The sequence below is a fragment of the Fundulus heteroclitus genome, chromosome 9 (assembly GCF_011125445.2).
Source record: "Fundulus heteroclitus isolate FHET01 chromosome 9, MU-UCD_Fhet_4.1, whole genome shotgun sequence".
Taxonomy (NCBI): domain Eukaryota; kingdom Metazoa; phylum Chordata; class Actinopteri; order Cyprinodontiformes; family Fundulidae; genus Fundulus; species Fundulus heteroclitus.
Genome location: NC_046369.1, coordinates 25,742,023 through 25,754,924, shown reverse-complemented (window position 1 = coordinate 25,754,924; position 12,902 = coordinate 25,742,023). Strand labels below are relative to the sequence as shown.

Below are 12,902 nucleotides of genomic sequence, written 5' to 3'. Positions count from 1 at the left end.
CAGTAATAGTGTCCTGGGCAAGCCCCTCCTTCTGCCTCCCCTCAACTAATCAAAATCTGTGATTGTGGGACGGAACAAAATGCAGTGCATTTACGCACAAAGCATGTAACCCCCTGTTCTCTGCATCGAACAGGAGCTCCAACTCTCCAGTGACTGCAGATGCAAAAATCAATAATATTTTATGTTCAAGGCGCAACTGATAGATCCTATTTTTCATATGTTGTGATCCTACGCCCCATTTTCTGATGCTGCTCTGATATCTGCCCATATGGATACAAAAACAAAAAAAAAGATATAGAAATAAAGGCCTGTTTGGCTGGCAAAAGCATTCACCTCACTTCTTCAAAGATTTTCATACTATAAACACAAAATCTGTGGATTTGTTAATAGACATCGCACTGCAAAAACGAAACTTAAAAAATAAAATGTTCTTAAAATTAGTGTTATTGTCCTTGATTTGAGCAGGTAAAGAAGATTATTTGCCAATGGAATAGGATTTTTGCAATTAAATAGGAACAATTTATCTCCATCACCTTATTTCAAGTACAGGATGTCTAATTATCTTATTTTGGGGGTCAAAATACTTGTTCCATTGGCAAATAATCTTTTTTACCTGCTCAAATCAAGGACAAATGCACTAACTTTAAGAACATTTTACTTATTTTTGGATCCGTTTTTGCAGTGCGTATGGTTTCCAATACTTCTCTTTAAAATGAAAACATCTAAGGGGGAGATGCATTTATATTTAGACCTTTTTACCTCTGATGCTCCAAAACAAAACTAATTCCATCCAACTGCTTAATCAGTAAATATAGAGTTAACCTATGTGTGTCCCTTCAATCGCTCAATTATTCATCCCTACAGCAAGTCATTACAACTTGATCACAGACTTGGCAAGAGTTTTAAGCGTGATGCTTATCCCGATGGGTGTAAAGTAGCCTTTAAAAGTGTTTGCCTTCCTTTGTTTTCAGCCCGCTTTAACGGATTCCCACAGACCTTCCAAAGGTGCCTACTTGTAAAATAAAAGTCCATTTATTTGTAAGTTCAGCGCAAATCCAGCTGTTCTATTCGCTGTGGCCGTGAAGGCCTTAGAGATCTGTTAGGGTACATTAGTGAACAGACAGCATCGTGAAGACCAAGGAACACAGCAGACAGATCAACGGTAAAGCTGTGGAGTTTAAAGTCTGAAGCAGGGTTTAGGAGGAGCAAAAGAAGACATCCCCAGGGCCATAATAAAGCGTTGACATGCTGAGCAGTGGTGTCAATTTTTTGGCTTTGTTTGTTTTTTACTTGCAAGTAGGCGTGAGAGGAGAAAGGAGGCGTTCAGGGGTCAAGTGCTACTCACACTTTCACTTTGGAATGGTTTAAAAAGTTGCCTGCCATCTCGCCGTCATCCCGCGGAGTGCCGGAGGATTGTTCATGCCTGCCATATTGTTGGGCGAATTCTGCAACCCAGGTGGAAGGAAGCCAACAGCAGCCAATGAATAAAGAGACACGTGGGAAAGAGGGATCAGGAGCTGCGTGACAAGGCACACGGTCTTACCTTGGCAAACCCATCCATGTCACCAGAGCCTGTGTTTGGAGGTACAGGAAACAAAATCATTACCAGGACATCCAGAAGAGCTGAAAGTGAGTAAGGTAACTAGTTTCCCCCAATAAGTAAAGGTTTCTGATGAAGCGGTTTGTTACTGATACGGATAAACAAGAACTTTGCAGCGTTCACTGATCACATCCCATCCATGGGATCAATAGGCCTGCTCATCCCCCTCTAATCTGTTTAAACTTTAATCAATAATAATGAATATACACTGTTAAAAACACTTCTTGAATCTGCCATGAGAGGGCAGTGTACTACTTCTAAAAAGCCTCTGAGCAAAGAAAGAAGCACTTTCATCAGGAAGGTATCTGCTGCACACACTCAAGATTCACCTAGTGATCCGTTCATATGATGCTGCTCCATCGCTCCCATTCCACCCATGGGTCCATCTGGTCCCGGTCCCCATTGGGAACTACATAAAAAATAAATAAATTATTATTTCAGTTTGTTTTTGTTAACAAGGCACAAAGCGACTCCTATAAAAGGCGAGTAAATAAACATTTAGAGCGCTTACGTTCGGTCTGTTTCCACCTGGGCCAATGGGGTTCATCATTGTGTAGATGTTTTCGCTTGAATTTGTGGAATCTGTGGAAAGAAAGCAGGTGAATATTTTAGTGCGCAGAAGATGTTTAAGCTGTTGTGCTACAAAATCAAGAATCAGAATCAGTTTTAATCACCAGTTGTGTTAAGACATTTCAACTGTCAGTATGTAGAAGTCCCCTAATAACTAAACAGAGTCATCTGTGCGGGGCTCAGTGTAAATCCAGCTGTTATGTGACCGCTGGAGATAGGCACCAGCATGTGCCGTAAAATGGAAGGATGGATGTGTATATATATATATTATACTATATATATATATATATATATATATATATATTTATATTATCTATCTATCTATATATATAGATAGATAGATATAGATATATATATAAATATATATATAGATATATAAATATATATATATATATACATACATACATATATATATATATATATATATATATCTATCTATCTAGCTCTCTACTCTATCTATATATATATATCTATATATATATATATATATATGTATATATATATATAAATATATAATGAATTGAGGAAATAAGCTCTCTACAGGCACACAGGAACTGAGCAGCTACAGGCATCAATGTTTTCCTCTCAGCCAATCCTCCACATTGACTTTATTGATGGGCTAAAGCTGGGATGGATCAGTCCGTGGATTGTAGACCCACGTGTCTTTGCATCCTTTACCACACGCGTCTGAACTCTTATAAACACAGTAAAGAGTGCTTGGATTTCAGTGTTTCAGGAGAGGAAAATGTACAAAATCAGTCAAAGCTGGATACATACACATCACATTATTCACTATTTATATCTCTATATTTTTTTGGCTAAATATTTTGAGTGTGAAGTTTCCATATATCTCAAGGAGAGATGATGAGTTGTCAGAGAACAAATTTAGACCGATCCAGTTTGGATAATAAAAGTCAGCTACTCACCTCCAGGACTGGGCATGATTGGAGTTCCTGGTGGTCCGCCTCCCCCTGGAGGGCCCTAAAGGGATGAGAGGAAGGATGAGTGCTGTGCACCAGTCAGACACCGCCGTGTAACAGGTAATTTATGGCCCGTTGTCACACATGAGCCCACGACGGGCCACTTACCACATAGTTTCCTGGAGATGAGGATGAATAAGCTATCTGTGGAGAGAGAACAGACATGAAGAGAGGGGGAAAAATGAAGCTCGGTTCCTGAAAAGAAAACCAGTCATGGCTGAGAGAACCGATGAGAGGGAGTGACTCACTGAATTATTGTTGGGGTTCGGCCATGGACCTCTTCCACCAGGACCCCTGAGCAAGAGAGGTAAAGTTACAAAATGGGAATAATGTTGTGATTCACAGATCACAGGAGGTGCTGGTCACGACCCAAAAACCATGATTTAAATTGACTCAAGGCATGATACTCAACAATATGAAACAAACAAGTAATAACAATTAGAATACGTCTTGATGATAAATAACAGAATACAAAAGACAAACATGTGAGTATTATGAATCCCAACTTTTCTAGATTAAAACATGTTCGCTAGGATTTGATCCCAGAAATCTGTATTATGTTTTCAGACTAATTTCAATTAAACATAACTGTATAGAATTTTTTTATTTTAAGGTTATAGAAAAACTGGAAACTGTTTAGCTTCAAAAAGAGTTTGTTTAACAGCTCACATTCTTATTCCTCTCAATAGAAATTTAATTTCTTCTATTCTTTCTTTTTATTTAAACAATACGATATGTTTACAATATATAATGTTGTATTCTGTTTTATTTCTGGTCCACTTCTCCTACTGGCTTCCATGTTTGCAGAGTGCTGCTCTTTTGCCAAAATAAAATACCAAATTCTGCGCTCTGTGTTGGGAACCCTGGGAACTCTCATGTGATTGGCTCAGGAACCAGGAAGTAAACACGAGCTACACTCTGAACTGAAGTAGTTCCGGATCGTACCTCTAAGTTTGAAAGGAGAAAAACGTGACTCAGACATTGTTGATAGAGACAACCATTTGTTTATAGGGAATGTTACTCCCATCCCGGGTGACAAATGAGAATGATTTAGGTTGATTTTACAGCTAATATCTTACTGATAGCTCCTCTAAAATAATTTTTACCAACATGTATCTTCTAACAGAAGTTATATTATTGTTTTGGACTGGCTTAGCCAGAGTCCCAAATACAATGTATTGGAAACTCTAAGCTAAAGGGTTAGGGTTAGACTTAGAGCTCATCACCAAAGATAAATCACCAAAATACAAGTGGACACATGCAAAAATGCTGCTCAGTATCTTAACAAAGGATCAGATTTATGTACGCACAAAAAAGAGTTTTCCATTGCTTATTGAGAAGGGTATCAACAATTTAACACACCGTCTTAAACAAAATGTAAAGAAAAAGAAGTCAATTTTACAATGTTGCATTGTCTCATTTGCAAACAGAAACAAACTTGCTGGCTGAATGAAACTAATTTGAAATCTAACTCTGCCAGGGGTATGAATAATGCTGGGCCTTACTAAGTAAACAACACAACTCTTGTCTATTGTTAATTTAAATCTTTATACAACATTACACTGACACTCATAAACAAGATTTTAACTGTACTAAATACATCTATTTATTTTCCACTAAACATTAGTTTTGAGAAAAAAAGAAAAAAAAGAAAAGAAAAGAAAAAAGCTTTTCTTCCGCCTACTAACATGTTCATCCCTGGCATCCCCGGTCCCATGGAGTTTGGAGGAGGCCTCATCCCTCCGCCGTAGTTCTACACAAAGAAACCGGCACACAGTCAGTACAGAGTCCCACACTTGCTCCGTCGAAAGTTTTTGAATCTTGATGAAGGTCAGCGAGGATCATGTCTCCTCTTAACGAGGGTCTAATTATGTCCTGTGTGTGTATGTGTGTGTGTGTTTCAGTGTGCCTGCACTCCCCTCCCTGTATTTGCATGTATGTTTTCATGGATGCCCAGTGGGGAGGTTTGGCTGCCAATACATGTTTAAACTTGGGTATGCATGCGTGTGTGTGTGTGTGTGTGTGTGTGTGTGTGTGTGTGTGAGGCCACAGATCTGTTCCACCAAAGGAAGAGTTTTGTTCAGCAGACGATTACACTTGTCGAGCAGATGCCATGCCAGCTGCTGCCACGCTCGCTGCCAAAGTCAGAGAGCCAGCGTGGCACACAGAGGGGCTGAAGGGCACAGTGTGTGTGTGTCTTTGTCTGAGATAATGTTTTAAAATGTGAGGGGACTGAAGTGCCTGTCTGCTAATGAGAATACAAAAGGGAAACTGTTCTTTGAGCATCTGAAGTATTACAATATAACAAGCCATTGAGTGAAATCAAAGTCATAAGAGGCGAGTATTAACCTTGGCTCCAGTTTGGGCTCATACCAGTGCATCTGACATAACCAGCTACATTTATCACGTATAATTGGTGTTTGCAGAGTGTGACCTCTGCTCAGAGCCAAGGTAGTCATCAGGGCTCTTGTGATATTTGAAGCTGAGCTTATGGGGCTGGTCTAGCCAAATGTACCCTCTCTTTATAGGCTGCTTTAAAATCATCACTGTTTTTTATGGACGCACTCAGGAAACCGCACAGAAATGATACTGCAGAGCAGCTGGAGAGAGAATGGGCTCTGCTGGAGCACACACTGTCCCATGTCATTACTTCTTTTGGCAAGACTTTTGCTGATCCTTAACAGCTATGATGTCCGTTCTGCGTGTTGTAAATTACCTGTGGGCCCATGCCTCCCATTCCTCGCGGGGGGTTCATTCTCATTGGGCCTCCCATGTTTGGATGTCCTGTTGTGGCACACAGAGGATGTTGGAGTAGGAGCGCGGTTTAGAACCAGAATAATTACACAAAATGCTCATATTTAGATGATGAAGATGTTTCTTCAAAGTAAGAAAAAAAAATGCAACCCATGCCACATTTATTGCAACTTCTGGTAAAGATGTTTAAAAGCCTTGAAAGAAAATCCCCTTTTTTAAGGTACGATGATCTCAACTGAAAATTGTTTTTGGGTAAAAATAAATAACCTTTAATTAAAGACATTTATTTAATGTACTTAACTGAAAATGACAAATTGGGACAGAAATATATTTTCTTCACAAAATTCACTGTAGGCAGATTTATTAATATACCAAACAGCTCCTATAAACCAATTGCAACTGAATCTTTGCTGTAATTTGTGTCTTATTTTATAATTTTCTAGGAACATTTGATTCTCTTAGACATTCCTGAAAAGAGCACCTGCCATATAAGTAAAGCGGATATGTGTTGATTCTCAGAAGTTTGGAGAAAAGCTAATTTAAAATGGTTACTAAGGTAAACTTGCTCAACTCTACAGCCAGAACAATCATTTCAAAACTTAAAACAACTGCATGTGTGACAGGCCAGACTGGAGGAGCAGAGTTTATCCTCCTAGCACGCACACTGAAGACGGTGATAAGGAAGATTTAAAAAGAATATCACTGAAGCTCATTGTTAGAGAACCGCATCAACAATGTGAGATTATGCTTCTACCACAGAAGATTGGTTTAATTTAAGGCTTTTGACACATCTTTACCAGGGACGGCATTAACTGTGGAGGGCGCCACAACATCATTCTTCGAGTCAGCACCTTGAGGTCTAGTGGGGTCCAGGCTGTTTGGAAGGAGGGGCTGAGAACCTGGGATGCTCCCTGGAGGCTGGTTTGGCATTCGGAGGGAGGGTCTGGGGCCACCTGGGTACCGTGGAGACATGAATGGCTGCAGGATGGACAGGGGGACAAAAAAAAAGAAAAAAAAGACAGTTTACATTTGATTTCAGAACACCCCATAAGGAAACATGTTTGTGTTTCATTAATGAAAGGGTTTCAATTATTGTAAAAAGGGTATGCTTGACATTGTGTTTTAAACTCCAGAAGCTAAAGGCACTGAACAAAAACTACCCAGTAAATTTGCTATGGATATATTACTGAAACAAATAAAGTTAAGCTTTACAATGAAATCTGGGTATATTTAATCTCATAAAATACAATAATTTATTTCCCCCCAGATAATGTTTTAGCTTAGGTTAAAAGGAGATTTCTAATATCATTTATTAACTTTATTTCATTTGGGAAATAGCACCTTTTCATTCTCCTCTTCGCATTTTTGAAAACGTTATGTAAGGGAAGAGCAGCCCAAGACTTGTTAATAAAAGATTTGAATGCAGCAAAAATGATGTCACTAATATGATAATACACTACGCCCAGAGTTGTATCCACACCAGCTGAAAAAAAAAAAAAAAAACGAAGCGGGACACATTATCCATAAAAAGGATGAGATGTGACAGAAATCACAGCTTGTAATAAAAAACACACACAAACCATAACGTGTCTCAGCGTGCCACGGTCATTATGGGCTCTCGGTCCTAAAAATCCGGCCTGAGATTTTAATTTAATAATGTCACAACCAAGTCCAGTTGCATCCAGACACAGTCCATTCTCACCCTGTTCTTGGCTTGCTGTTTTAAGATGGACTGATATTTTTTCTGGGCACTTACTTTGAATTAAACGCTCTGCATTTTAATTAATCTTCTCTTCAAACAATTAAAATAATTATAATAACTATAAAATTCATAATTATTTCTAACAGGTTTCTCAGCTACACGTTTCTGTGCAAATCCGCTGAATTTTTTCATGTAAAACAGATCGAAATTTGGGCTCATCGCAGCCCGACTGGGGGCCTTTTTGGGTCAGAAACAATTAGAGGTGTTTCTGACCCAAAGGTGTCTTCTCTACTGGTCAGCAGGGGGAGCTAGTTTGCTGGACAACGACCGTGCCTTTGTTTTGTTATAGTTCCTAAAAAACGAGAAGGCTGTCACTGTCTGTGCCTTGGAAAGTAAGACCTCAGGTGGTGAAAGGCATCAAGATAAAGGAAGAGGCGGACAGATCGGACGGCAAAGAAAACAATGTGGAGACATGGAAATGCGGCAAAGAATGAGAAGATACACAGGAAAGAGAGAGATCATACAAATACGGTCAGAGAAAAATACGCAGTTTACTTAAAAGTGCAACAAAGAAGACACCGAACACTTTGTTCCCATCTCCTGGAAACCAGAGAGCAGAGCTACGGCGATTCTTGACGCGCAGTCTGAGCAACTTCACAGGCAAATCTGGACGTTTCAGCAGAGCGGGGGACAAGAACAGGCCGGTCGGGACGCGCACACGAGAGCCAGCGCTACCGAACTAGTGAATAATGTAAAGCATCGCAGACAGATGGTTGGCAGTATTACCTATGAGAGTACCCTGCTGCAACTACAAATACCCACATCCTGAGGGGCCGTCTTTCAGTGTCAAACGAGAAGAAACGGTTGCAAACAAAAACCGACCTGGGGGAAACACGCAGAGTTGAATGCCAACTGGAAGAACAACGTGCTAGCGACATGAAATGCAGATAAATGGAGACTCTGTTTAAGGAGGGGGGACTAAATGTGCGCGTTTGGGGCAAGCGGAGGCCAGCGTATGTATTTACACTCAACGCTGGATGTGATGGACCCTCTTACTACTGTTTTCTTACTCTGCACTCTACCACTTCCCGTTTCCGCCCTCCTCCTCCTCCCACACTGTGGTGGGTTTGCACACGGAGAGCCACGCAGTGTCAGCCCGTGCTGCAATATTAATGCTCTATTGATGGACTATGGGTTGGTGAGTGCTGGGCTGAGGGGAGAGAGGAGGCCCTCCAGATGCACCTCCGCTCCCCACAATCAGGCCAACACAGCTAAATTATTCATTCGGTCCACCATGCTGGATGTTGCCAATCCCTGGCGTACGCCACGCACCGGGGGACCCGCGAGCTGTTTGTACTTTAGTGTTACGATGAGTGAGTGAATGAGTGAGTGTTCACAGACGCAACTGTGGGGGGGGGGGGGGGGGGGGGAAGTGAAAGGAAGTTGTCTTACCTGTCCGTGGGGTCCCATCATGGGATTGCTGGGGTTGTGTGGTGGGGGCTGTGTGTGAGGGGAAGGCTGAGATCCTGGAGGACCCTGGAGAAGACGACATATCGACATGTAAATAAAAGAAAGCAGGTCGTTTTTTAAGTTTTCAGAGGCTTCTTGTGATGAGAGTGGCTCGCAAAAGCATCCGTGCTCCTTCAACCTTTCCGTGCTTTGTCATGTTACAACAATAAGCTGTAATGTACTTTAATGGGATTCTGTGACAGACTAAAAAAATCAAGGCATAATCATAAAAGTGTTGAGGGGATTTTCTATCAAGCATCCCTGAATTTGTTTGTTGCAATCACCCCTGCAACTCCTTGTGTATGTGCCTAACAGCTTCACACATCTAGACACCGACATGTTTCCTTTCTTCTTTATAAAACAGTTGAAGCTCAGTCAGACTGGACGGAGAGCGTCTGTGAAGGACAATTTTCAAGTCCCAGATTTAAATTTTAGACTTTGACAACACATCAATGTGCTTTGATCTGATCCACCCTTCTGTTTGCATTCTCTAACACAAGGCTTCCCAAACTTCTCAACCTGTGACCCCCCTGAATAACAGCGGCAGAGACTGACAGGGTGGTGGGTTACTTTTATTCATTCTTGAAATTACTACTATGACTAAAGCCATAAAATTGGGAGAATAAACTAGTAGAACAAAAAAGTGCAGTCTTCCCCCTGTGGTAAAGTGAGGAATGTCGAGCTTCTAGTAAAGTCATACTTTGGTATCGATTTCACAAATAAGGAAATATTAAACCTTTTTAGCAAATCAGCATCAAATTGTTATTACTCTCAGGACTTTGAAACAATTGTGTGACTTCTCATAATATTATTTTTTTCTTCTACACCCAATGTTATGACTTTATTCATGTAAATTCCAAAAAGAAATAAATTTGTATTATGGCTATAAGGCCAGACTAAAGAAAATCAATTATTTGCCACAGAGGAGTAAAGTTCCACAAAAAAAACCTCAGGAATTTTGAGATCAGTTTCACATATTTTCAAGAAAAGACGTTTTCTGATGTTGAAAAGTCGTAAAATTTTCAGATGTAAAACCACCAACTATAAATCAGTGGGCCCAGAGATTGAAACATGTTTACATAATGGAGCGAATGACTGCAAGCCTGCAGATAAATATGGACAGCTTTATACAAAGGTGGACTTGTATTTCAGAATATCTGGGTGTCTGATGGAGAAGATGATGGAACGAGATGTTACTAGAAGGAGGGGTCTAATGGAGTTCCTCATTGGGAAAGGTTCCTGCCTGGCCACAGATTACAGATTGTGTACATTGTCTGCTCTACCTGCTGTCATAATTGTGAAGACCTTTGGTATTTTGTGTTTGTCGTGATGTCTACTTTTTGCATTTCTGTCAGGAGATGTCATGTAAAATTTCTCAAAATGGTTAAATTAAAAGTTCTTAACAAAAAGAAAGAAAAGTCGTACATTTTCGAGACAAAAATCATCTTCCATGATTAAATGCATACATTTGCTATATAAAAAGAAGTATATCACATCTCTGACATTGTAAAGTCAGAAATTTTGCACCCTCATTTGGATCAACCTGCGCTAGGTATCCCAGTGACGCCCTGGGATCCCCTGCTCTAACACCTTGTCTTCTTCAGTTATTAGCTCCATCCATCTTCCCACCAATGGTGCTCATATTCCCTGTCTGTCGCATGATTAAAAGCAACCCATGTTTCTCCATGGGGTTGATATGTTGACGGCCATACTCTTTCCTTTTTCAGACAATGGATTAAACGGAGCTCCATCAGGTGTTCATGTGCTGTTTCACATCCAAACGCTGCTTTAAACTTCTTGAAAACTTTAGCCCTAACTTATCAACTGTGCTCCGTGGTCGTCATTGGTGTTTATTCACTGTTTTTATATTATTAAACCTTTGTCTATACAGGCAGTCTCATTGAGACTGTGTTTCTCTTTACAACTAAAGAGGAACTGTCAGAGAACAGCTGGATTTATACTGAAATCAAACACAACTGGACTTTATTTACAAGTAGGCGCCTTGGGAAGATAATTGGTTGCAGTTGATTTTATTTTGGGGGATCAGAAAAAAAGTGGGGTCAGTACAAGTGAAGGGAACATTTTACAGGTTTTTAGATTTGAAAATCTAAATCTTATTTTTTGCTGTACAATAGTTTGCCCTACCTTGTGTTTGCCTATCACATCAAATCTAAAAACTAACAAACAAAAAGAAAATTTAAGTTTATACTTTTTTCATGTGACAAAAGTGTGTGTGTGTGTGTGTGTGTGGGGGGGGGGGGGGGGCTTCAAAAAGCCTAAAGGGTTCATGCTATGGGAGAGAAATGTATGCCTCAGATCAAGCCCATACAACCACTTTGCCTGTAATGTATTTATGTGCAATCCAGCACAGTGAATGCGAGCTGAAACGTCCTTTATATCACTATTTACAGGCTTTTGAAATTTAATAAGGCAACATATTTGCAGGACCACAACCATTCAACACCGAGGATGCCATTTACACAAAGATATCAACAGACATCCTGAAACAACAAAGACTGTATTCAACTTCTACACCTTTGGTTGTCTAGTAGAAGCAGAATTTCCTCGGAGACCATTGCAGCCCCTTGTTATGTAATCGCACTTTGATTGTCTATATCAAAACAAAATGTCAGCTGTAAAACAGGCCAACTGCAATGACAAGACAACTGACAATTTTTCCACAAACCCATAGAACAACAAGACAAACGTAAAGTTCATTACCAACCAGAACCTGAAGAGCTCAGAGAGACTATAGCTTTTGGTTCAGCTCGTATGAAGGTTAGAGCCAACATCTCAACGTTATAAATAGTCATCTTTAAAATAAAAAAAAAAAAAAGATCATAATACTGAGTATATGTGAGGCAGAGGAATGTGACTGTTTTAGGAGTAAACTGAAATTAATATGTAAATCAGACAGACAGACAGAAACTTAGACATGAGGTTTCTAAGCACAGCCTGCAGAGTGCTGACTCCTGATGTCACAAACAGTTCGCTTGCACCGCACCATCTCAATCTTTTCAGAAGTACTTTTAATACATCGTTGCAACCTGACATCTTTTATAGTCAGATTTTACCTCATTCAAGCACAAACTAAATTTAAGTGAGATAATGTTTGCCCTACAGCACACTGCCTACTGCCCACTAATATCATCGTTATCCATCCATCCAGCACATATACGCGCTCATACCAGGGACTGGTGTTCTGTATTAAAATGACCAAGATATGTCATTTATTTGGTGACACCAGCTATATCATCGGACAGTTTGAATTATTGAATTATGGAATTTTAATGTATTTAGTTTTACCTTTTTAGTTCAAAAGATTATAACAGCACTCTTATAGGCATTTGATATCATGCTCTACAGCGCACACTTGATGGACTTAAAACCACAATATCATCTGCGTACGTAACATAGACTGACTAAAAGATCTCCAACAAAACAGGCATAAGGACGATGGTTCAATTTGCTCTGCTGTGCCATCAAGTGGACAATAAATGCATAAGAGACAGAGTGGTGATTTAATATGAATTCGATGTGAGAAGTTTTAAACTGAATGAGCAAATTCTGACTATGATCTTGCTATGATCTTAATCGGTCTTTATGATACAATAACTGATTTGAAAAGGGAAGTGGAAACAAATAAGGGATGAAGTAAAGCCTCATCGAGTTGAAGAAATCTTTAGTTCAAGCTAAAAAAAAAAAAATTTAATTGTATACTTGAGCAGGAGCCAAACCCATGACCCAGCAATGAAAGTGGCAGAGTTTAACCACTAGACCACCGGAA

At 39.8% G+C, this 12,902-nt stretch overlaps 1 pseudogene; it reads right to left on the bottom strand.

The window, feature by feature from the left end:
* Window positions 1-1,510: 1,510 nt before the first annotated feature.
* LOC118556474 overlaps window positions 1,511-12,902 on the bottom strand; it is a 116,190-nt pseudogene continuing 104,798 nt past the window's right edge.